Source organism: Hypanus sabinus, chromosome 4, assembly GCF_030144855.1.
Source record: "Hypanus sabinus isolate sHypSab1 chromosome 4, sHypSab1.hap1, whole genome shotgun sequence".
Lineage (NCBI taxonomy): Eukaryota > Metazoa > Chordata > Chondrichthyes > Myliobatiformes > Dasyatidae > Hypanus > Hypanus sabinus.
The window spans coordinates 2,937,400-2,965,210 of record NC_082709.1 but is presented as its reverse complement, the minus strand read 5'-3'; the positions used below and the strand labels follow the sequence as shown (position 1 = coordinate 2,965,210).

At 41.6% G+C, this 27,811-nt stretch overlaps 1 protein-coding gene across 15 annotated transcripts in view; it reads right to left on the bottom strand.

The window, feature by feature from the left end:
- The window catches only part of nckap5l (NCK-associated protein 5-like), a 954,759-nt gene that overhangs the window by 9,743 nt on the left and 917,205 nt on the right, over positions 1-27,811 (bottom strand). The window lies entirely within an intron of this gene.

The window sequence follows — 27,811 nt, the reverse complement described above, 5'->3', positions numbered from 1 at the left end:
CTGGAAAGAAAAGTAGAGTTAGTGCACTTATTATTCTTCTTTACTTTGATTCTTTTCCCATTCAACCGCATGAGGGATAATTTAGAGAAGTAATTACTCTACCATAAATGATTGACAGGTTGTAGGAAATGGGGTGCCTGGGGAAAACTATGTGTCCCGACAAGAATGTATAAAGTTGCCAAGTATAATCTCTGAGTTTAGGGTTGAATTCAGCTTGCTGAAACTGTCAAGCAGATGTATTAATGGAATGAACTGGTTTCCAAATAGTTGGAAATGGAGGAGGATGTCTTCGGAAAGAAATTATGTACACTGATCCAATGGTTTTATTTATCAGCTGTGATTAACTATCACCATCAATTGGTAATTTAGCTAAGGATAAAAAGCTTATTTAATACTTCACTACTGTTGCATAAATTAGATTAAAAATTAAAAATTGCTATTATAGATCAAAAGTATATTACTATTGCAGTAGATACTAATGGCATATGTTTAATAGAGCTTTGCCCATGTGTTCAAATTGTCAATAATGGTTCATATTTTAATGTATCAATATCACTCAGCCACATTCAGTAAACTAATGGTATTTCACCATGAACCACTCACCCAGAAAGTTGGCAAAATGAATGATGCATAACTACATTGATTTTGATTCCCGATTTGTTTTGGAGGTTGTCAAAGAATTTACTCTGATTTACCGTATATTACCGCAAAAGAATTTTGTTGCCAAATTCATGTGAGAGACCTTACTCTGTTAGGGAACAGAAATGAAGACACATTGTTCAGTATAAGGTTAATCTTTTTATTATGTGATCACGAGGAGCCAGTGTCTCGCAACTCTATCAACGTCAGATTAAACCTTAACTTTATATAGTAAATTTTGGGCTACAGCCAACAGCTAAACATACTTGGTCAGAGATTTCAAAAAGCACTTGATAGGTATCAGCCAGTTTGCCAACCTTCATGCGCGATACACAAAATTCAAAATGCATGTCTACAATTAGTTCCCCTACTTACTAAACAATCTCAGGAAAATGTTAACAATACGTCATTGCTGGCATGATCTATGTCCAGTTATTGTTAGCTCACACAAGCAAGGCAGCGATTGCCTCTTATCTTGTCACCCATATGACCCAAGGCTTGAGCAATATCTAGCTGGTCAAGCTTGACAACAACACTTAATTCAAAATTTCACCTTAATTTTATAATGTTCTTCCACGAGGTTCTTACACTCAGAATCACAGTAAAACTTTTTTCTCAAGTATGATTTCAAAGTAATCTCAATATCTACTAAAAATAATCTGATCAGATAAATGGACATTATATGGATTTCAGTTAATTGGTGAATTCCCTACCTTCAGTGAATATGCAATTTATCTAATGAATCTAATCTGATTATATATAAAATTTGCATTTATCTTCCACATAGACAATAAAAATAGTGGAAGACATACTAGTGCACTGACAGAAATTATATTGTTGTCATCCTATACAATGATGTGAAATACAAGTAGGGCAGGTTGAGGAATGAAGGGGAAAGCTGATCAATTTCATATTGACAAAAGAGGAGTACATAAAATATAAATGGAGTCAGTAATATTTCACATGTCTTAAAGCTAAAGTGTATAGAACAAAGAAGAGAAGAAAAGATTAATTACAGTTTACTGCTCTTTGGTTACAAACTGACTAGCAAATAGGAGAGAAAAAGGCAGGAGATTGGGACTGAGAGGAAAATTGGATCAATCATGATGAAATGGCAGAGTAGACTTGATGGGCCAAATGGCCTAATTTATTCCTATATTTATGGTCTTATGGTCTTAAAAGTAAACAGGATTTTTTTCTCAACAATAGCATTTCCACAATGTGTAAAGAGTAAAGATTAAAAAAAAGAAATCAGATCACACAAAAATATGCAGCATATTTAATTTTATATAACATTCTAGAAGAAATAATATTCTTAAATTAATTTATATTAGAATAGACATTTGTTTGAACTGTGGTAGAAATTACTATTTCAGGAGTGAAAATGCATGAAGTGCTGCACACATATCAATTGAACTACTATTTCTGAATTTATGGGGACCTTTAGAACCTCAAATATCTAAAAGCAAGGATTGCTGATGTTTGCTTTTAGATATTTGATTCTAGAGAGAGGTTAATTTCCCTTGATGCTAAAGCTTTTTTACTTCAGTCACACATTTCCTCTACAACACTAAGCCTGAATCCAGTGTAAAGAGTCTTGGCTAATTTCTGTCCCTCATTTTTCAATTTTTTTTATATACTTACTTCCCTCGGTTCTATCACTACAACAATCATCCATGTGTAATGAAGGTGTAATGAAAGTAAATTCAGCTTTGCCACATTCTATACAGACTCAAGAAAACTGTAATAATGTAGAGTATTACTACCACCGTAAATAATGATGTATTACATTACTACCACAGTATATAAGTTTACACGAATAGAGTAATCCATAATATAAATGATATCTTTGAAAAAAAACAGAGCAACAGTATAATGGAAATATAGCCACATTTTCTGCACACAATAATTCCACAAAATCAGGAGGTGTTGACCTGTGGCGATGTGCTATCCCAGAGAATGAAAGAATGTAAATTAATCTGTGGCTCCTGTAACTAACCTGTCAGATTATCTAACAAATCAGAAGCAAAAATAAGCTACACAAAAATCAAAACACCACAAGGAACAGCGAAGATGTAGAAGTAATCGTTATGATTGGTCATGAGAAACTAATCAGAAATGAAAGAATAAAATGTAAGCTTTATGTTTAAATAAATTTAAGTTTAAAAAAATCCTTCTCCCTTCGTTCTCTATTCCACACTCTGACTCTTGCCTCTTCTCATCTGCCTATCATCTCCCCCTGGGTCTCCTCCTCCTTCCCTTTCTCCTATGGTCCACTATCCTCAGATCAAATTCCTTCCTCTCCAGCCCTTCATCTTTTGCACCCACTTGGCTTCACCCATCAAAATTCAAAGTACATATTAATATCAAGGTATGTATACACTATACAGCATTCAGAACTGAAGTTCACAACACCAGGCATCTGAGTGCTGCTTCTGGCTATCCTTCTTCCTTTCCCCTCCACCTTTTTATTCTGGCTTCTCTCCCCTTCTTTTCCAATCCTGAAGAAGGGCTTCAGCCCGAAACATTGACTTCCTTGGACACTGCCTGACCTGCTGCGTTCTATCAGCATTTTGTGTGAATTGCTTAATTAATTTATGTTTTAAAAATGACACAATGTAAGAAATTTAAAATACAGATAAATTAATTTATAAAGTTTTAATATAAGGTTATCTTTTGTATCCTTGGGTACTTCCCTTTAAGTTAACTATCTCACCAGTGAAGCATGCTATCCAAAGCATAGGGATCAACCTAGCATTTTTATCTGGAACTGTGACCCTGCTAGACAAAGGTATATTCTGCAATTAAAACATGTGCTGTGTGCATTTTTACCACAAAATAACAGCAAACTTCAGATTATTCAGATGATGCAAAGCACCTCTTCAGCCAACATTATCAACTTGATAGCTTTTTAATGTAATTAAAAGAAAAGTTGGAAGAAAAATTTCAAAAGCTCATCAAGTAAAGCTGATATTGAATGCTTCTTTTCTGAAGTAGATTTGCTTACTGCTGTAGACCGCAAAAAACAAAGGTTGGCTTCAAATATAACAAAGAGCATTAATAAAACAAAATTCTGTCTTCAGTTTTACTGGGAAAAGTCAAATGACAGTTTCGTATCTTCAAGAAATATACACACCATATTGAGTGATGAACTTGAGTGTGTTTTTTATTACTTTTAAATAAATGTACTCATTCTTCAGTGCAGCATATCTAAGCTGGAAGCCATGTATTCGGAATGAAATGCACTGTTTATGTGTTTGAGAGGAAATAGATGACTGTTTCTGAGAAGGTGAGGTAGAAATATCTATTAGCACAGAATATTGAGTTCAGCTCATAGTTTTTGAAAATAAACTTTAATTATAGTTTTCAGTCCACATCCTCCATTGCCATCATCTGGATTCTAGTCTTAATACCTGAAGATTCTGACTTTTTTCTCATTGCTATCATCATGTTTCTGACCTCACCCTTTATCTTATTCTTCACAATAATCATGCAACATCAGCAAAGCAAAAGAGATGGTCATTGAGTTCAGGAAGGGAGAGGAGGTCAACGTGCAGGAGGGATGGTCGTTGAGTTCCAGAAGGGAGACGAATGTTGGTGTGCATGAGAGATGGTCATTGACTTAAGGAAGGGTGACAGGGGTTGGTGTGCATGAGAGATGGTCATTGACTTAAGGAAGGGTGACAGGGGTTGGTGTGCATGAGAGATGGTCATTGACTTAAAGAAGGGTGACAGGGGTTGGTGTGCATGAGAGATGGTCATTGACTTAAGGAAGGGTGACAGGGGTTGGTGTGCATGAGAGATGGTCATTGACTTAAGGAAGGGTGACAGGAGTTGGTGTGCATGAGAGATGGTCGTTGATTTCCAGAAGGGAGACAGGGGTTGGTGTGCATGAGAGATGGTCATTGACTTAAGGAAGGGTGACAGGGGTTGGCGTGCATGAGAGATGGTCGTTGACTTCCAGAAGGGAGACAGGGGTTGGTGTGCATGAGAGATGGTCATTGACTTAAGGAAGGGTGACAGGGGTTGGTGTGCATGAGAGATGGTCGTTGACTTAAGGAAGGGTGACAGGGGTTGGTGTGCATGAGAGATGGTCATTGACTTAAGGAAGGGTGACAGGGGTTGGTGTGCCTGAGAGATGGTCGTTGACTTAAGGAAGAGTGATGGGTTGGTGTGCATGAGATATGGTGATTGACTTCAGCAAGGGTGACGGGGTTGCCGTACATGCTCCTGTTTATGCCACTGGTACTGAGTTTGCAAACTTCTGAGTTCCTAGGAGTGAACATCACCAGCAGCCTGTCCTGATCCAACCACAGAAACATCACAGCCAAGAAAGCTGGTCAGCACCTTTATTTCCTCAGGAGGCTAAAGAAACTTGGCATGACCTCCTTGACCCTCACCAACTTTTATCTACGCACCATAGAAAGCACCCTGTCCCGATGAGCATAGGTTTAGTATGGCAACTGTTCTGCCCATGACTGCAGTTAACTACAGAGTTGTAAACACAGCTCAACACATCACATCACAGAAACCAGCCTCCTCTCCATAGCTTCTATCTAAACTTCAAGCTGCCTTCATGCAACCAATATAATCCAAAAACACACGCACCCTGGACATTTGCTCCCCATCCTCCTCTATTTGCAGAATATATAAAAGCCTGAAAGCATATCCCACCAGACTCACAACCAGCCTCCACTCCACTGTTGAAATGCTATTGAACTGTCCACTAGTACAACAAGATGGACTCTTGACCTCACAATCGACTTCATTATGAGCTTGCCACATTGTCATTGTGCACTGCACTCTCTCTGAGACTGTGACACTTCATTCCTGAACCAGGTACTATATTGTCTCAGTCTACTATTGTAATGATTTAATCTGCAAGTCACGTTCTTCATTGTCCTTTAATACATGTGACAATAATAAACCAATTTATCAATTTCCATTGAATACTGTGACAAGAGTTTCTTCCTCATGGTCTCTAGTCTCTAACCTTAAGTCCTCTTAAACCCCGGATTCTTGATAGCAACACATAGTTTTCGGATCTGGATATTTGGTTTCTCATGTTCCCAGAGCCCAAGCTCATTTGACTTCAGTAAATGGCAAATCCAAAAAATCTACCTTGCTTACTTCTGAAACACTGACATTTCTTTATCCAAATACATTGCCATAACAGTCAGTCCAGTGCTACCAAGCACTCATACTTATGCTTTGAACCTCAATTTGTTGCATTTCCCTACTCTGCTGGTCTGCTGAATGTTTTGTCATAAACTTAGAATGCTCTCATAGTCAAAGCAGCTCTCAGCTGCAGTGGCTCTTTCACCTTTTGAGTCAGAGGAATGTTGATTAATGCTTCACTTCAGAGATCTGACCAGAAAATACAGAGTGGGCTGTATTTTTAGAGACGATGTCTTTGAGATGTGACAGTTCCAATGAATGGATGTAAAAAGCCCATGACACTACTTTGAAGAAAACCAAAAGTGCTATCCCCAGTGCATGGGCAAAAATTAATTCCTTAATAGACTTCATTCAATTGGTTACATTAATACATTTATTTTGTTGTGCAAAATGTCTGCCTCATTTTCTATTTTATAAAAATGACTCATCATTGTGATTATGTGCCATGTCATATGATGAAGTGATCATGATCTTCCATTGTTTTTGCCTTCTTCTGGGAACTGTCTTTCCAAGATGGGTGACTCTAGCCATTATCAATATTCTTCAGAGATGGCTTGCTGTCAGTGGTCACATAACCAGGACTTGTGATGTGCACCAGCTCGTCATTCAACCATCCACCACCTGCTTCCATGGCTTCACCTGACCCTGACCGGGTGCAGGTGTGGCTAAACAGGTGCTACACCTTGTACAAAGGTGACCTGCAGGCTAGCAGAGAGAGAGAGCTCTTTACATCAGCCCTCCGAGAGGACTCCAGGAGACTGAGGCAGTGTGAATTGAGCCTCATGGTGAGAAGGCTGCAGGACGGTGCCTGAGCCGATGTTTGACCCCTTGAGGGTGATCGAAGCACCAAAGCAAGTGCGGAAGTTTGTAGGGAGTTGGGACTTGGGGGTTGATGAGCGTGCTGTCTGTCTTGCTTAGTTTCATGGCCACCCAGAGAACTGAAAAATTTCAGAGTTGTATGCTTTGATAATAAATGAAGCTTTGAACCTTTGGACATCTCCTTTGTTGGAGACAAATCTCCAAACGGCCACCCAAACAGTGACTATACTTCAAAAATAGTACATTAACTGTAAAATGCTTTGGGATATTTAAAAACTGGCATGAAAAGTACTATATAATGGTAAGCCTCTATTTCTTTTCACCCGTTCAGAGCTATAGGGTCAAGCATTGTTGATGATCCCTGACCATTTTATTTACTCAACAGCCCGGACTCCAGGAGAGCTTCCAAATTACAACTGCTACTGATACGTTACTAATAATCATATTACTCAAGTCATTATTATAAAGTGCTGAAGAAGGGTTTACTGTTTATTCACTTCCATCGATGCTACCTGACCTGCTGTGTTCCTCTGGATTTCCAGTTTCTCCAGATTTTCCTGTGTGTACAATTGTTATAAAATGTAGATTTGTACTGTAGAGTTCTGCCAAACTCCAGACTGTTATCAAGGCCCAATGGCCCCATAACTGTTCCAAATCCCTGCAAATACTTTGTGATTAATATTCTGGGTGTGCATTAACAACCATCTCCAGCAACTACATTCCTTCACTGTTTTAGATGCCAGTAAGATAGTGGCATGCTTGGACGCAGTGAGCTCTCCACATCCAACCAAAGGCATTATTCTCTTTTGTAAATGTCTTTTTTTTATGATTGCAAGACACTGCTGGGCATTAAGTACTGCAGGTCTATCATATCAGTGAATCGCTCATTAGTAGAGGAGCCAGAGGAGCTGGACTTGGGATGGAACGTGTTGCTCTCTGCTAGAGAGGCATGAGAGTTGGTGTGCAGTCTGACAGTCAGTAAGATGGAAAGCTGCACGTCCAGTTCACTGGTTTACTGGTGGGACCAGCCATGGAGGAGCTGCATGGCCTTGGTCGCAGCAAGGACACGGCTTTATACCCTTTGCAGCTGCTCTGGAGGGAGGTGCCCGGAGGCAATGTGCTGCCCTCCAGTGTTTGCTCAGTGGAAGACCAGCTGGATGGTGTTTATTTACAGACTGCTGCGGGATTGCTCTTGCTGACAAATGACTTGGAAGAGGGCTATATTATACTTATTATGGTGACTGATGCCTTATATGTGCTTTGTGCTATGTGTGATTGTTGGTACTCTGCTTTCCATTTGGCTGTATCCATGGATATTTAAATATAATTGATTGACATGTAAACTTGAAATTGCCCTTAAGGTGGTTGTTATAGCCAGGGGAGGTAGTGGGGATAAGTTCATACTGCTCTGGCTTGCGTATTATGTAGATAGTTAAGATGAAACCTCTGTGGTTGATCCCAACCTATGCTGGGCCTCAAATGATCTTGAGATATTAACATTGAAATGAAATATAGTTATTACTTTTGAAGGATCATTTTCAAAACATTAACATCAGAAATTGTGCCTCTGTGTTGGTGCCCTCTCAAATTTATGGCCAGCTTTCAGCAGAACCATGATTCTCCATTTATCTGTCATTAATTAACAACTGATACAAAGTTCAAGGGAAAGAAGGAAAAGGAGTCCCACTCCACAACTCAGCTCCATCCCTCCCTTTCTGTTCAGTGAGTCAATGCCGAAGTAATATACGTTTATTTTAATGTGCTTTTTGTGGGTCGTCCATTCAGGTGACAGCCTTATTACTTATTCAGTAGTAAAACAGTTTGGCATTGTGCCTGATCGCAGAAAGATGCCACTTCCCTTTATTTTTCCAGAGTGGGTGTACAATATACCAAGTGACATTGCAATATGCTTAACAAGCTGGAAAACATTTATATTATAATCTTTAATATTTCTAATGTTTTCCCTTCCCATTCAAACAGCTGTAAAAAATTTAGTCAGAAGATAATTGTTAAAGATAATTTTTGAAAAGTCATCTTTAATTGACATTGTGGGATAAATCCAGGAGCCATAGCTATTTTCAGAATCTGCTTCATAATCTTTTCATTTGCTGTGTCTAATAATGAGAATCTTTTGTTCAGCTTGATGGTTACCATTGCCTCTTCAGAGCCAAGGTTGTCTTTCAAAGCCACTGTGCAAATGTTTCAAACAATCTCTATTAAGCATCTGTTAAAGAATGGAAAAAATACAGAGAAGAAGCCTGTCTAAGCTTTGTGCTGTCAGAAAATGTCTCAATGATAAATGGAGGTCGGCTTAGGCCTCCAGGACTGTGATGTGTGCCAGAAGAGTTGATATCAGTCGCTCAGACTTCTGTGAAAGGTTATTAGAGAGACGCAAGCAAACACAGGAGTACAAACTGCATAAACCTGATGCTATTATAGAACGCCCTAAACTAAACTCAAACTGCTGGTCATTTTTCTCACTCGCCGATGGGTGCTATATTTAAAGAATTGCATTACTATAGCAAGTTGGGAAATTAGGTTTTGAAATTCCACTACTTTCATTGGATGTTATAATTCAGAGTTTAGAGCTCATTTTTTTTTAAACTGGGTCAGTTCTTAGACTGAATCTTGATGGCACTGGTGAATTGTCTACTGCTCATTTGCATCAACAGAAGGAGCCAAGTGAAATTGCAAAGGCATCATGTTCTAAACTACAAAATAATGAAGTGGTTTTCTCATTAAAATATCCTTAACTTCAGAACACACAATGAAAACAAGACTGCCTTGACGATTCTCCCGGCAGCTGAAAGAGCTTTCCTCCCTAAGGCAGTGACACCCACTCCTTCAAGTCTGCTAGTTTTCTCCTCAGAAACTAATGCTTCGATGCCCTTGTCTTCTCCAAACTTCTTAAGTGTTTTGAAGCCTCCTGAATTTGTGCCCATCTTATCTGAACTCCAGTGCAAATCTCTTGAGAATGGATCTACTAGAGTGTGACAGACCTGTGTGCTGTGACTAAAATAATCCACCACTCACAGTTAACCTCACTCTCCTCCTCTCCAGCCTGGTCCAGTTGGGAGGAAATATTCTTAACCAATTCTAATATTCTTTACAAGGTCACAGCTGGAGAATTAGCACTAGTGGTTTCTCCCAAGGATCTCAGCCTAGTGCTGCCTTAATTTTTACTTGCATACTGACACCTAACAACAAAGTTATAAAAAAACATGTCGTTAAATCCCTGATAACATCTATCCATAACTCATCACACCCACATTGTCATATCAATTTCTTAGTATCCATCACGAAATGAACAGAATTTTTTTCCAAATGAATCCTGGAGAAAGCAAAGCTTCTTTATTATGCAACCCCATTGCAAATGGTGTCCCACAATTATCAAATCTATCCCACTCCAATACAAACAATTGAAATTGAACTAAACTCGTTAGAATCTCAGTGTTATTCTTGACTCAGAGTGAGCTGCAGATGGCTTGTGCATCATTGTGAAAATCTGTCCAAAATTTCCTGCAATTCAAAACAAGACAAATTAAATCAAATTCATTATCACCCAGTTAGTTAACTCTCGATCAGTGGGAAAGCGATGGAAATCCTCCTAACAAGCAGCACAAAATCATCTATAATTTGCTCACTGATGCTCAGAATGAGTTTTGTTTGAATCCCTGTTCTTGATGTCTTTGGTGCTTTGGTTCAAAGTAAGATGGGAGAGCTGAATTCCAAGAATGTTTTGTGACAGGCGTCATTCTGAGCAGAGTGTGGCGTGACAGGCCTCATTAGGAGCAGAGTTTGGTGTGGCAGGCCTCATTGTGACCAGTGTGGTGTGACAGGTCTCACTATGCACAGAGTGTGATGTAACAGGCCTCAATATGATCAGAATGTGGTGTGACAGGCCTCACTGTGAACAGAATGTGGTGTGACAGGCCTCACTGTGAACAGAATGTGGTGTGACAGGGCTCACTGTGAACAGAGAGTGGTGTGACAGGCCTCACTGTGAACAGAGTGTGGTGTGACAGGGCTCACTGTGAACAGAGTGTTGTGTGACAGGGCTCACTGTGAACAGAGTGTGGTGTGACGGGGCTCACTGTGAACAGAGTGTGGTGTGACAGGGCTCACTGTGAACAGAATGTGGTGTGACAGGGCTCACTGTGAACAGAATGTTGTGTGACAGGGCTCACTGTGAACAGAGTGTGGTGTGACAGGCCTCACTGTGAACAGAATGTGGTGTGACAGGGCTCACTGTGAACAGAGTGTGGTGTGACAGGCCTCACTGTGAACAGAATGTGGTGTGACGGGGCTCACTGTGAACAGAGTGTGGTGTGACAGGGCTCACTGTGAACAGAGTGTGGTGTGACGGGGCTCACTGTGAACAGAGTGTGGTGTGACAGGGCTCACTGTGAACAGAGTGTGATGTGACAGGTCTCACTGTGAACAGAGAGTGGTGTGACAGGGCTCACTGTGAACAGAGTGTGGTGTGACAGGGCTCACTGTGAACAGAATGTGGTGTGACAGGCCTCACTGTGAACAGAATGTGGTGTGACAGGGCTCACTGTGAACAGAATGTGGTGTGACAGGGCTCACTGTGAACAGAGTGTGGTGTGACAGGGCTCACTGTGAACAGAATGTGGTGTGACAGGGCTCACTGTGAACAGAGTGTGGTGTGACAGGTCTCACTGTGAACAGAGTGTGGTGTGACAGGCCTCACTGTGAACAGAATGTGGTGTGACAGGGCTCACTGTGAACAGAGTGTGGTGTGACAGGGCTCACTGTGAACAGAGTGTGATGTGACAGGGCTCACTGTGAACAGAATGTGGTGTGACAGGGCTCACTGTGAACAGAGTGTGGTGTGACAGGGCTCACTGTGAACAGAGTGTGATGTGACAGGTCTCACTGTGAACAGAGAGTGATGTGACAGGGCTCACTGTGAACAGAATGTGGTGTGACAGGTCTCACTGTGAACAGAGAGTGGTGTGACAGGGCTCACTGTGAACAGAGTGTGGTGTGACAGGCCTCACTGTGAACAGAGTGTGGTGTGACAGGTCTCACTGTGAACAGAGTGTGGTGTGACAGGGCTCACTGTGAACAGAGTGTGGTGTGACAGGCCTCACTGTGAACAGAATGTGGTGTGACAGGGCTCACTGTGAACAGAGTGTGATGTGACAGGGCTCACTGTGAACAGAATGTGGTGTGACAGGGCTCACTGTGAACAGAGTGTGGTGTGACAGGGCTCACTGTGAACAGAGTGTGGTGTGACAGGGCTCACTGTGAACAGAGTGTGGTGTGACAGGGCTCACTGTGAACAGAGTGTGGTGTGACGGGGCTCACTGTGAACAGAGTGTGGTGTGACAGGGCTCACTGTGAACAGAGTGTGGTGTGACAGGGCTCACTGTGAACAGAATGTGGTGTGACAGGGCTCACTGTGAACAGAGTGTGGTGTGACAGGGCTCACTGTGAACAGAATGTGGTGTGACAGGGCTCACTGTGAACAGAGTGTGATGTGACAGGGCTCACTGTGAACAGAGTGTGGTGTGACAGGGCTCACTGTGAACAGAATGTGGTGTGACAGGGCTCACTGTGAACAGAATGTGGTGTGACAGGTCTCACTGTGAACAGAGAGTGGTGTGACAGGGCTCACTGTGAACAGAGTGTGGTGTGACAGGGCTCACTGTGAACAGAATGTGGTGTGACAGGTCTCACTGTGAACAGAGAGTGGTGTGACAGGGCTCACTGTGAACAGAGTGTGGTGTGACAGGGCTCACTGTGAACAGAGTGTGGTGTGACAGGGCTCACTGTGAACAGAATGTGGTGTGACAGGGCTCACTGTGAACAGAGTGTGATGTGACAGGTCTCACTGTGAACAGAGAGTGGTGTGACAGGGCTCACTGTGAACAGAGTGTGATGTGACAGGTCTCACTGTGAACAGAGAGTGGTGTGACAGGGCTCACTGTGAACAGAGTGTGGTGTGACAGGGCTCACTGTGAACAGAGTGTGGTGTGACAGGGCTCACTGTGAACAGAATGTGGTGTGACAGGGCTCACTGTGAACAGAATGTGGTGTGACAGGGCTCACTGTGAACAGAATGTGGTGTGACAGGGCTCACTGTGAACAGAATGTGGTGTGACAGGGCTCACTGTGAACAGAGTGTGGTGTGACAGGGCTCACTGTGAACAGAGTGTGGTGTGACAGGGCTCACTGTGAACAGAGTGTGGTGTGACAGGGCTCACTGTGAACAGAGTGTGGTGTGACGGGGCTCACTGTGAACAGAGTGTGGTGTGACGGGGCTCACTGTGAACAGAGTGTGATGTGACAGGTCTCACTGTGAACAGAGAGTGGTGTGACAGGGCTCACTGTGAACAGAGTGTGGTGTGACAGGGCTCACTGTGAACAGAATGTGGTGTGACAGGGCTCACTGTGAACAGAATATGGTGTGACAGGGCTCACTGTGAACAGAATGTGGTGTGACAGGGCTCACTGTGAACAGAGTGTGGTGTGACAGGGCTCACTGTGAACAGAGTGTGGTGTGACGGGGCTCACTGTGAACAGAGTGTGGTGTGACGGGGCTCACTGTGAACAGAGTGTGGTGTGACGGGGCTCGCTGTGAACAGAATGTGGTGTGACAGGGCTCACTGTGAACAGAGTGTGATGTGACAGGTCTCACTGTGAACAGAATGTGGTGTGACGGGGCTCACTGTGAACAGAGTGTGGTGTGACAGGTCTCACTGTGAACAGAGTGTGGTGTGACAGGGCTCACTGTGAACAGAATGTGGTGTGACAGGGCTCACTGTGAACAGAGTGTGATGTGACAGGTCTCACTGTGAACAGAGAGTGGTGTGACAGGGCTCACTGTGAACAGAGTGTGGTGTGACAGGGCTCACTGTGAACAGAATGTGGTGTGACAGGCCTCACTGTGAACAGAATGTGGTGTGACAGGTCTCACTGTGAACAGAGAGTGGTGTGACAGGGCTCACTGTGAACAGAGTGTGGTGTGACAGGGCTCACTGTGAACAGAATGTGGTGTGACAGGGCTCACTGTGAACAGAGTGTGGTGTGACAGGGCTCACTGTGAACAGAGTGTGGTGTGACGGGGCTCACTGTGAACAGAGTGTGGTGTGACAGGGCTCACTGTGAACAGAGTGTGGTGTGACAGGGCTCACTGTGAACAGAATATGGTGTGACGGGGCTCACTGTGAACAGAGTGTGGTGTGACAGGGCTCACTGTGAACAGAGTGTGGTGTGACAGGGCTCACTGTGAACAGAGTGTGGTGTGACGGGGCTCACTGTGAACAGAATGTGGTGTGACGGGGCTCACTGTGAACAGAGTGTGGTGTGACAGGGTTCACTGTGAACAGAGTGTGGTGTGACAGGGCTCACTGTGAACAGAGTGTGATGTGACAGGTCTCACTGTGAACAGAGAGTGGTGTGACAGGGCTCACTGTGAACAGAATGTGGTGTGACAGGGCTCACTGTGAACAGAATGTGGTGTGACAGGGCTCACTGTGAACAGAGTGTGATGTGACAGGGCTCACTGTGAACAGAGTGTGATGTGACAGGGCTCACTGTGAACAGAGTGTGGTGTGGCAGGGCTCACTGTGAACAGAATGTGGTGTGACAGGGCTCACTGTGAACAGAGTGTGATGTGACAGGGCTCACTGTGAACAGAGTGTGATGTGACAGGGCTCACTGTGAACAGAGTGTGATGTGACAGGGCTCACTGTGAACAGAGTGTGGTGTGGCAGGGCTCACTATGAGCAGAATGGTGTTGAGGACTCCTGATGAAATTGAAGCTTACAGGCTTACAGTGGAAAAGATTCCGAAGACTGTAGTTGGACATAACCCACAATAAGCCTTGGGATATTACAGAGTGAGCACCTCACAGTAGAATCCCTTGTCCAACCACAATTGTTTATCAGTGACCTTCTTTCCTTCATTAAATCAGAAATGGCTATGTTCACTGAAGATTAAACAATATTCCATCCTGTTAGCATTTCCTTCAAAACTGATTCAGCCAATGGCTGCCAGCATTAAGGACAAGATGACATTCAGGTCTGGGCTGGTAGGTGCCTAGTAACATCCAGGCTGTTGAAGTATGAGGTAATAACCTTGTTTAAGAGTTCAGAGTCAACTCACTGAACCCCCTTGTTAAACCTGCTGAGATCACCACTATCAATATCGCTGTAGGCCACACATGAATACAAACTAATAAATGAATAGTGAGCTCCAAGAACAAGTCAGAGGCTGAGTGAGCTATGTTGACACACCAAAGCTTCTCCATCTTTATAAAGCACAAGCTATGATATGACAGAATAAGATTTGTTATTTTCCAAGTGCAGACAAGCTAAATAATGATTAAAGAATTTCAAGGCTAACAAAAGTTCACATCTCTTCCCTGGGTCATTTATCAAACAAAACACTGTGGGTAGGTGATAATAGGGCATAGATTGAGGTAGGAAATCCTAGAGCTTATGGTCTTCATATGACTAGGAGAATGCAGTTTCAGGAATCGGAAACCATCCAAGATGAAGAAGCTTGTTTAATTAGCACTATATCGACCACCCAAATTAGTCAATTCTTCTACCAGAGACTCATTATCTTGCAGTGTGTGCCATGGCATCTACAACATGCACTGCATGGACATACCTGAGCTACTTGGAAAGAACTTCAAGCTCTAATATCAGGTGTCAGGTCCCCCCACCCCAAGTCATACTGTATTCTGATCTGAAATAACTTGCAGTTCCTTCACTGAGACGGGATCAAAATCCTGAAACTCTCTACTCAACAACACCATCAGGCTACCCTCTTTCAGAGGAATTTAGTGGTTCAGGAAGCTATCTTGTCTCACATCTTAAAGGCAGTCCTTACTATGCACATTCACACATCCCACTCTCATCAATGATTCCATAGCATCTACACTTGCCTACTGGTTAGCCTCTTTAATCTATTCTCCCTATCTTTTGAGGTCATCACACTTCTAGCTAACAATATCTTCAGATCATCCACTTCACCTATAATACTGACCTCATCATTCCTGATCAAGCAGGCATTGGTTTAATTTCTCTCATAACAATCTTTATAACCTCCTATTGGTGGGACATTGGGGTGTTTAGAGGTGGGTAGCACCTCTAGAGAAGAGGCTTGTCATGTCTATTCTGGGGCAGCTCACTCACCAGATACTCAGCTCTCAGCTGCATTTGAATGTGAAGATGGTCACACCCTGGTAAATTGCTTCAACAGGCAGTCTAAGCCAGGTGAGGGTAGCCAGCAGTGTCATACCGCGGTGAAATAGGGACACGCCTGTCCTAGCATGCGAAGTCAGCTCCAGTGGCCTGAGTGGATGAGATCTCTAGTGAGATCCAACAGCTAGGAAGGGAGTTCTGCAACGCTCCATGGAGAGTGAAGGGCATGATGAGGCACAAAGGACGTCACGGTCATCCACTGCAACCAAGGAAGCCCCCAGTTGGTGATGCTTGTTTGTACCAGGGAATCGGAACTTCTGAGGTTGAGAGACTGGGCTTTTCCACTTAAAAGCTCTCTCTCCCGCACAGGTTTCCTCTCATCATCGAACGTGATAGATGACTACCATATAAACTTGAAACATTAAAAATGTCTGTGACATTGTAAAGCTTGTTTCTTGATCATACCAGATTCAAATGTCCTGCTGTTTTTGGATTGCTTTCAGGCAACAAGACCTGAAGCTCTCTTTTCCCCTCCTAAACCATCCACATTCTTTACCATTCTATCTGTAAAACCCAACACAAATTTTTAAGCAAACCTTTGGTCATCTATCCATAAGACCCTAAGATATAGGAGCAAAATTAGGCCACTCAGCCCATCGAATCCACTGCACCATTTCATCATGGCTGATCCCAGATCCTATTCAACCCCAAATATCTGTCCTCTCACCATACCTCTTATAGACAATAGACAATAGGTGCAGAAGTAAACCATTCGGCCCCTCGAGTCTGCACCGCCATTCTGAAATCATGGCTGATCATTCACTATCAATACCCAGTCCCTGCCTTGTCCCCATATCCCTTGATTCCCCTATCCATCAGATATCTATCTAGCTCCTTCTTGAAAGCATCCAGAGAATTGGCCTCCACCGTCTTCCGAGGCAGTGCATTCCACACCTCCACAACTCTCCGGGAGAAGAAACTCTTCCTCAACTCTGTTTTAAATAACTGACCTCTTATTCTCAATCCATGCCCTCTGGTACTGGACTCTCCCAACATCTGGAACATATTTCCTGCCTCAATCCTATCAAATCCTTTAATTATCTTAAATATTTCAATCAGATCCCCTCTCAATCTCCTCAATTTCAGCATGTATCTCCTCAATTCCAGCATGTATGGAATGACTCTTGATGCCATGACTGATGACTTTCACTTTGAAGATACCCATGGACTTGGCCTCCACCACAGTCTGTGGCAGAACATCCCACAGATTCACCACTCTTTCGCTAAAAAAAAATCCTTCTTACTTTTGTTCTAAAAGGTTACCCTTCAATTTTGAGGCTGTGGCCTCTAGTTCTGGATACTGCCACCAGAGGAAACATCCTCTCCACATCTACTTATCTAGTCCTTTCAACAGTTGAGCAACACACACAAAATGCTGGAGGAACTCAGCAGGCCAGGCAACATCTATGGAAAAGTACAGTCAATGTTTTGGGCCGAAGCCTGGCCTGCTGAGTTCCTGCATATATACATATTCTTGATTATTTTGTGTGTTCAAGCCTGGGAGATGGCAAGTGTAAGTTCCTCATCTCTACTTAGTTAGCGGACTGATATGCTTTGGTGTGGATGGTGAAAATTAGTCACTGTATTGATAACAGGTTTACTACTGACAGCATAGTCTCTGAACTACTGACAGAAAAGAGCAAGACTGGCACGTTGTTCCTAATTGCCTATAAGAGACCACTGTTTTAGTTTCTTTTATGAAATGTTGCTTAGGGAAGCATTTCCAAGAGCCACACATTTCCTAGATATCATAATTAGAGTATCTTTGTCAAATGTCAGTGGTAGGGAAGTTACTGGAGAAAGAACTTGGGATTAAACTACACTTGGATGGGCAAAGATTAATCAAAGATAATCAGCATGATTTGTTGCAAACAAATCCTATCTGATCAATCTATTTGATTGTTCAAAGGGGTAACAAAATGTATTGACAAGATCAGCATGATGGATGTAAATCTGTATGGACTTGAGGAAATCTTTGAAAGGTCCCACAAGGAAACTAGTTTAAAGATTAGAGCTCATGGGGTCCAGGGCAAGCTGACAAATCATATTCCAGAGTGGTTTGAGAATGGATGCAGCGGGTATTTTGGAGAGTTCCTTTTGTGATTGGAAGCCTGTGACCAGAGGTGAACCACAGGGATTGGTGTAGAGTCACTGAACAGCACAGTACAGAAACAGGTCTTCTGGCCCATCTAGTCTGTACTAAATCATTTAAACTGTCTACTCCCATTGATCTGCACCTGAACCATTTCCCTAATACCCCTACTATCCATGGGTTTGGGTATTTGATCCTCCACAATATTCCACGGGGGAGTTTAAACTGGAGGTGGCAGTGCTTTTTTAACGAGGTCGAGTTGCGAGCTCGACAGCAACCCGGCATGGATGGAAAGCACGCTCGGGAGCGGTCTGTCACTGGATCAAACTTGGGAAACACCGTTCTCAAGCCCGGCGCTGATCTCACTGCACCACCAGCCCTCAACCTTTGTGCCTTTCACCCTTAACCCACGATTTCTGGTTGTAGTTCTACCCAACCTCAATAGAAAATGCATGTTTGCATTTATCTATACTCCTCATAATTTTGTATACCTCTATGAAATCTTCTTTCAATCTTCTAATAAAAAGGAATAAAGTCCTAACCTATTCATTCTTTCCTTATAACTCAGGTCCTCCAGACACAGCAACATTCTTGTAAATTTTCTCTGTACTCTTTCAACCTTATTTACATCTTATTTACATCTTTCCTGTAGATAGGTAGATAGGTGCACCAGATACTGCACCAGATACTCCAAATTAGGCAACGCCAAATGTATTACACATCTTCAATATGACATCCCAACTCATTGCTTTGGTTTATGAAGGCCAAAGCAGGAAAAGTTTTCTTTATGACCCTAGCTACCTGTGGTGCCACTTTATGGACTGGTATCTCCAGATCCACTTGGTGCAGGCTCACTTACCATTTGTTCCAAACATCCAATATTTGGATATGACTGTACTAGATATCATTTATAAGTCTGAAAGGACATCACTATTGGCATTGTTACTCCGCTTAGAGGATGATATTTTAATCTAGCCTTTTTCACTTTGAGATCCTCAGATTTGCAAATATTTCCAATTCTCCTGTGATAAATCATTCTTCAACTTTCAGTCAACTATCCTAATGTGTGAATTTGCTTGGAGGAAAAATGCAAACTCACACTGTGGTAAATGTCAGAGTTCCAAGTTACTCTAATGACTGAGATGAAGAGAACTACTCCCAAAAACAGTGAATAAATGAGACAGCTGATCACACACTGACTGCATGCATTCAATGCGACACAAAGTGCTTCCTACAGCATCTCAAAAATCAGTTATTCATTCTCAAATATTGAAAATAAACACAAAGAACAATGCTACTTTAAATTCTAGCAATTAGCTTTCTTTTTCATAGAAAAATTATTATTCTTGGAGTGCAAGTAATATTGGGAATTTATGAACCCTTCCTAGTTGTCTGATAGAGTAGGAACGAATTAGCATTTGGTCCAGATTGCATTGTTAGCAGACCAGTTGAATTTTGAGTTAGTGTCAATTATAGCCTATATCAGATAATGGAATTCCTCTTTAGAACTTGCATTATCTTTTGGTTACATAAGGCCATAAGAACCAGGTCATTCAGCACCTTGAGTCTGCTCCGCCATTCTATCATTTCTGATTTATTACCCCTCTCCACCCCAATCTCCTGCCTTAAAGTAACCCAATGACTTGGCCTCCACAGCCATCCGTTGCAATGAATTCCACATATTCAGCACCCTCTGGCTAAAGAATTTTTTTCCTTTAAATAGACATTCCTCAATTCTGAAGCTGTCCTCTCTGGTCCTAGACTCCCCCAGCAGAGGAATCATGCCCTCCACATCCACTTTATCCACACCTTTCAATATTTGATAGGTTGTATTCTTCTTAAGCTCCAGCAAGTACAGACCCAAGCCATCAAACACTCTTCATATGTTAACCCTTTCATTCCTGGGATCATTCTGGTGAACTTCCTTTGGATTCTCTCCAATGCCAGCACACTTATTCTTAGATAAGGATTTATTATTGCTGACTGTGCTGAAGAGAGCAAGCTGTAACTGAACACCAGTTAAATGTAATTAGATATGCAAAGAAATTGCATTCTAATGAGCTACAAACTACTGAGTAGACACCTGTTCCTCCTTCAACTGCATAGGCCACTTAACACACAGCGGGCTGTAATTTTGCAATCATCTATAATAGTAATGGTAATGTTTCAGGATTTTTAAACAATTGGCCAATTTAAATCTTTGCTGTTAAATCAGAGAGATTTGCTCCATAACCTTCCAGAACGGATTAGATCAAGTACAGGCCTGTTGATATTTGAGTAATTATAAGATCATAAGGCAACAAGAAACAGAATTAGGGCATTTGGCCCATCGAATCTGCTCCACCATTTCATCATGGCTGATCCATTTTCCCTCTCAGCCCAAATCTGCTGCCTTCTCCCCATATCCCTTCATCCCTTCAAGAATCTATCAATTACTGCCTTAAATTTACAAAAGGACTTTGCCTCCACAGCTGCCTGTGGCAAAGAATTCCACAGATTCACCACACTCTTGCTGAAGTAATTCCTCCTCATCTCCGTTCTAAAAGGATGCCTCTCTTTTCTGAGGCTGTCCCCTCTGGTCCTTTACTCTCCCAGCATAGGAACCATCCTCCCCACATCCACTCTCTCAATGCCTTTCACCATTCAATAGGTTTCAATGAGGTTACCCCTCATTCTTCTGAATTCTAGTATATATGGCCCAGAGTCATCAAATGTTCTTTAAACCATTAGATCCTGGATTGATTTTTGTGCAACTCCTTTTAACCCTCTCCAGTTTCATCACATGCCATCTACGATAAAGGGCCCCAAATCTACACCAAGTGAGGCCTCACCAGTACTTTACAAAGTTTCAACATTATATCCTTGCCTTTATATTCAACTCTAGCCCGATGTCATAACTCCAGTGCTAAACTACCCAGTAAAATGATAGTGTCTTCATTCAGCCAATCCCTGTCAGACAGATCAGCACAATTATGTCTGTGGTTTTTAAAATTGTTTTTTCTTTTATTTATTTATTGAGGTACAGCATGGAATAGGCCCTTACAGCTCTGCAAGCTCAGCAATCCCCTGATTAAACGCTAGCCAAATCACAGGACAATTTACAATGACCAATTAACCTAACACTTATGAAACCACCCACTTTTCATCCCAATTATTTTTAAGAAAAAGTTAGGTCCACATTTAACATTTGCAATAATGGACACAAGACTGTATCAAAACCATAGAACTGACACACCTTGAAACATAGCACTATAGGAAATGGAGTGGGCTACTTCAGGAGATATTGACAAAAGGTAAAGCTTGAAACAGAAAGATCAGCTGCGTTGACATCATCTTACTTTGATCTACTCTCTGGATTCCATTTTACCATTCAGTAAGACCAGAGTTGATCATTGTCCTAACTCAACACACCAAATCTTTATCCATATTCCTTAGTGACTTTAATTAATAAAACTGTCTCAGAATTAAATTTCATAATTGACAATTTAATTAGATGATGTACCAAGATCCCAGAGGAAAGCAGAAACAGAAATAATTACCCATGAAGTCATGAGGCATTCAGCAAAGTAAAACAAACCATGTTTAAAACAAAACAATATGTGAAAATTCATGAGATAGACCCTATACTGAGGGAAAAGAGTTATGCTAAGATAACTGTACTGTTTGGGTTGAAAGCATACTACGTAAAACAAAATGATTTCCAAGCCAGATGTCTGATGTTCAAAGTCAAAATGAAAGTAACAAGCTGAAGCAGTAGGTGAGTCAGATGAAGTTATGATCATATTTCTTAAGTCTTTACTGTAGACTTTCTCACTTCGAGTTTTAATGGCCCAAGATCAAAGTTCAAATTAAATTTATTATCAAAGTACATATATGTCACCTTTCCTCTACAACACTGACATCTTTTTTCTTGCAAGCATACTCAATAAATCCAAAAACCATAACAATGAGAGACCACTCCAAAAGGGCAAATAAGCAGTGTGCAAAACACAAAAATAATTACAATAGGTAAATAACAAGTAAACATGGAGAACATGAAATGAAGAGTCCTTGAAAATGAATCCATAGGTTGTGGGAACAGTTCACTGATGGGGTGAGTGAAGCTGAATGAAGCTATCCACTCCGGTTCTGATAGTTGAGGGGTAAAAACTGTTCCTGAACCTAGTGGTGTGAGTCCTAAGACTCCTGTAGCTTCTTCCTGATGGCAGCAGCAAGAAGAGAGCATGACCTGGTTGACGGGGGACCTTGGAAATGGATGCTGCTTCCCTGTGACACTGCTTTGTGTAGATGTACTCAATGGTGGGGAGGGCTTTATCTGTAATGGATTGAGCTGTATCCATTACTTTTTGTATGATTTTCCATTCAAGGGCATTGGTACTTCCATGACAAATTGTGATGCAGCCAGTCAATATACTTTCCACCACACCTATATAGATGCCATGCCAAATTTTCGCAAACTTCGCAAAGTAGAGATGCTGCCGTGCTCTTTCTGTAATTGCACTTACGTGCTGGGCCCAGGGTACGTCCTCTGAATTGAAAACTGTTGACCCTCTCCACCTTTGATCGTTGATGAGGACTTGCTCTTGGATCCCCGCTTTCTTTCGCCTGTAGTCAATAATCAGCTCCTTGGTCTTGCTGACATTGAGTGAGAGGTTGCTGTTGTGGGACCACTCAGATAGATTTTCATGTACATTTTTGACATACTGTTACCTGCCATTTATCAGATTAGCTGCTGGGTGAGAATGGGAGATGTTTAATGCATTTCCACAGTATGGGCATTGTTGCCAGAGCTAGCAGTCCTTGCCCATTGTGAACTGCCCTTCAGGGGATGGTAGTGAACTACCTTCGTTAGTTGCTGCAGTCCTTTTGGTGAAGAAACCCTCACAAGCACTCTTCCCTCTAAGTTGTGCAGAAGTGTGATTGCGCAGTAACTGAAATGCACCCGCACACACGGCCTCTGCTGATGCGCAGCTGGAATTTTCTTTCATATAATGTTACAATAATTTTGAAATTACATTAATAAAATGTTCAAATAAGACTAATATGATTTTGAAATATAATTGTAAAATACCCCGTAATTAAATGTGTATATATGTTTATAAAGAAATGTGTATAAATGAATATAATCCACAAATGTTCTAAATAATAAATGTACCACAATTTGCAATATTTTAGAGCTTCAATGTATTTACACTGTCAGCGCTTTAAATTGCAACACTGTTACGAATTGGAACAATAAACACAGAATGGAAGTCAATAGCTCATTGTTCATAAACTGCTGGCCCACTGAATGCTGATGCCATCTCATCAATTTTTCAAATTTTCATTCAAAATATTTATAGTATGCACATTAAAAACATATAAAATGCCACGCAGTTTTCATGCTGTGTAAAAATTTCCTGCTCAGAGCAATGATTGTTTCGAGCAGTTATAAAAATAAATTAGAGAGAGCTTTGACAGGGTTATTGGGTAAGGGGTTTCAGTCTTTACTCAATGATTTTGAAGTAACAGTGATATTAACACCACATACCTTGGAGTGATATGCCTTGAGTGTAGAAGGAGATGGAATAAACTATTCACCCAACAGATTTATTAACAGGTAAATAGTTAAGTGAAAAAAACTATGACTTAGAGACAAGTTGTAATAGTTACAGTTTTAACCAACACTGCCCAGAAAATATAAAACAACAAACAACTGCAAAGTGCAGCTTCATCTTATAAAGTGAATTAGACTGCATATCAAATGCTCCTAATAATTAATCTGACATGTCAGTTTATTGCTGACCTTTTACTAAATCTCTTCAGACAGTATAATTATCCTCTGTCAACCATTGAAAGATTCATAGATTGATAGAGACATCGGTCCTACCTTGTCAACGGTGAACAAAATGCCAATCTACGATAGTCCTATTTCTCAGCATTTGGTCCCATCATCTAATTTGGCAGCTCATTCCATATGCCCACCAGTCCCTCTCTGAAACCTGTACCCCTCAAAATCCATTTAAATCCTTTTCCACATCATTTTGAATTGATTCCCTACAGTTTTAGACTTCCCTACAGTCTATTCTATATATGCCGTTCATAGGTCACCTTCCCTCTGTGGCAGAGGAAAAACTCCTAGCCTCTCCAACTTTTGCTTCCAACTTAAGTTCTTCAGTTCAAGCAATATCTTACCATCTTTTCTGCACCCTCTCTAGCTTGTCACATTTTCTTTACAGCATGCTGACCACAACTGCCCCAATTGAATTAATTCCCGTCTGTCTAAGTTACATTCCAGCAGACATTTCCTTGTTCACTTTCATGTTCCAAGCCTAAACAACACTCTTCAGTATCCAGGGTACCAACAAATTTGATGGCATCTGCAAATTAACGTTACAGCACCTGTAATCTCTTCCAAATCATCAAATTAGTTGTAAAGAAACAGGTTTATGTTACTTTTAAAAGCTTTATAAGACATAAATATGAGAATGAGTTATTAAGACTACAAGACCATAAGACATAGGAACAGAATTAGACTACTTGGCCCATCAAGTCGGCCATCATGGCTGATTGATCTTCCCTCTCAACCCATTCTTCTGCCTTCTCCTGAAACCTATGACACCCTGACTAACCAAGAACCTGTCAAAATCCACTTGAATTATATTGAATGATTTGGCCTTCACAACTGTCCATGGCCATGAGTTCCACAGTTTCACCACTCTCTGGCTAAAGAAATTCCTTTTCATCTCTATTCTAAATAGATGTCCCTCTATTCTGATGCTGTGCCTTCTGGTCTCTATAGACTCAATATAGGAAGCATTCTCTCTACGTCCACTCTATCTGGGCCTTTCAATATTCAATAGGTTTCACTGAGATACCACCCCCCACTGATGCTTATAACCTCGAGTGATTACAGGCACAGAGCCATTAAATGATCCTCAGAATTTCCCTTTCATTCCCAGAATTATCCTCATAAATGTACTCTTGAACTTCTCCAATGCCAGCAGATCTTTCCTTTGATAAGGGGCACAAAACTGCTCAAAATACCAAGTGCTTTAAAAAGCCTCAGCAATAACATCCTTGTTTTAATATTTTAGTTCTCACAAGTGCTGACATTGCATTTGCCTTCCTTACTGCCAACTCAACTTCCAAATTAACCTTTAGGGAATCCTGCACAAGGACTTCTAAATCCCTTTGCATCTCTTATTTTTGGATTTTCTCCCTGTTTAGAAACTAGTCAACCCTTTCAGTTCTTTTACCAAAGGTACATAACCATATACTGCCCGACACTGTATTCTATCTGCCACTTCTTTGCCCATTTTCTCAATATATCCAAGTTCTTCTGCAGACTCCTTGTTTCCTCAACACCACTTGTCCCTCCACCTATCTTTGTATCATCTGCAAACTTGGCAAAAAGGCCACTAATTCCATCATCCAGATTGTTGACTTATAACTTGTAAAGAAATGGTCTAACCTTGTAGAACACCATTAGTCATGAGCAGCCAGCAAGAAGAGGCACCCTTTATTCTATAGGAAGAAACACTGTTGACGTTTGCCTGAAACATTGACAGTGTTTCTTCCTATAGATGCTGCCTGGCCTGCTGCGTTCCACCAGCATTTTGTGTGTGTTGCTTGAATTTCCAGCATCTGCAAATTTCCTCATGTTTACCCTTTATTCTGACTCTTTGCTTCCTGCCAGTCAACCAATCTTCTATTCATGCTATTATCTCTACTGTAATACCATGGGCTGTTGCCCTGTTTAGTACCCTCACGTGTGGTCACCTTGTCAAAGGCCTTCTGCAAATTCAAGTAAACAACATCCACTGATTCTCCTTTGTCTATCCTGTCTGGTATTTCCTTGAGGAAACCATGTTGACTTTGAACTTGTTTGATGTGCACCTTCAAGTACCCTGAAACCTCATCCTTAATAATGGACTATTATCACCTCATGAGATGCCTTATATTGTGTTACACATAAGCATGCAGCACCTTTATGGTGGTAGGAGAACATTCCTGCTCCTTCTGGTTTCAGCACATTTAATGGTCACTCTATCAATTCCCCAAAGCAACGGAATACCTGTTTTCCATCCTTCACATATTTACCTCAACATAAAAAAACTGCAGCTATATCCTTAGAAATGGTTTCCATCTGAAGCAGGTGCATCCTCCATTCACCCATCGAAACACCTCTACCAAGACAGTTAAAGTCAAAGCTCCTGGGCAATAACATGCAGGCTGCCACAACTCCAATGACATTTTAAGTTGGGCTCGTATGACACTGAAACATAACTCTTGAAACATGCTAGAAAAAGGCAAGATGAATAATTGAAAAAAAGCTCTTCAGCTTTGTTAAAGATATGCTCTTCCCTTTAAAATTACTGAAATTTTCAAAAGACCAGTAAATGACAAGGTCCCACGTGGGAACTAGTCCAAAAGTTCAGAACCCATAGGATCTAAGGGAAGCTGGGTAAATGGTCAAAAATTGGTTTGGTGAAAGAAGACCAAGGGAGGACTCTCTGAAAGTTTTATGTGGCCCCAGAGAACATTAAGGAGCATTGTACTGGCTCCAGGATCCTTGAAGATAGCTCCAGAAGCAAGATGGTGAAGTAGCCATACAGAGAACCATTAGATGAAGCAAGTGCAGGAAGGGTATAAACATTGGTTAGATTGCACCTGAAGTACTGAGTGCAGTTCTGGTTGTCACATGACATAAAGGACGTAATTGCATTAGAGAGACTGACTGAATAGTTGCCAGGATATTGCTTGGGATGGAGTGTTTCCCTTATGAGAAGAGGCAGATTAGACTGGGCTTGTTTTCTTTAATGTATAGTATAGGAAGCTGAGAAGTACACAGTTAGCAGTAACTGTTTCTGAATAGCATCTTCATCATTACTACATGCCATGTGACTAGTGGTGTGCCACAGGGATCAGCGCTGGGTCCATTGTTATTTGTCATCTATATCAATGATCTGGATGATAATATGGTAAATTGGATCTGAAAATTTGCTGATGATACGAAGATTGGAGGTGTAGTGGACAGTGAGGAAGGTTTCCAAAGCTTGCAGAGGGATTTAGACCAGCTGGAAAAATGGGCTGCAAAATGGCAGATGGAGTTTAATACAGACAAGTGTGAGGTATTGCACTCTGGAAGGACAAACCAAGGTAGAATATTCAAGGTAAATGGTAGGGCACCGAGGAGTGCAGTAGAACAGAGGGTTCTGGAAATTCAGATACAAAATTCCCTAAAAGTAGTGTCACAGGTAGATAGGGTAGTAAAGAGAGCTTTTGGTACATTGGCCTTTATAAATCAAAGTATTGAGTATAAGAGTTGGAAAGTTATGGTGAGGTTGTATATGACATTAGCGAGGCCAAATTTGGAGTATTGTGTGCAGTTTTGGTCAACAAATTACAGGAAGGATATTAATAAGGTTGAAAGAATGCACAGAAGGTTTACAAGGATGTTGCTGGGACTTGAGAAACTGAGTTACAGAGAAAGGTTGAATAGGTTAGGACTTTATTCCCTGGAGAGTAGAAGAATGAGGGGAGATTTGATAGAGGTATATAGAATTATGATGAGTATAGATAGAGTGAATGCAAGCAGGCTTTTTCCACTGAGGTTAGGTGAGAAAAAAAAAGAGGACATGGGTTAAGGGTGAAGGGGGAAAAGTTTAAAGTGAACTTGGGGGGGGGGGGACTTCTTCATACAGAGAGTGGTGGGAGTGTGGGATGAGCTGCCAGATGAAGTGTTAAATGCGGGCTCACTTTTAACATTTAAGAAAAACTTGGTCAGGTACATGGATGAGAGGTGTATGGAGGGATATGATATGGTCCAGGTGCAGGTCAGTGGGACTAGACAGAAAAA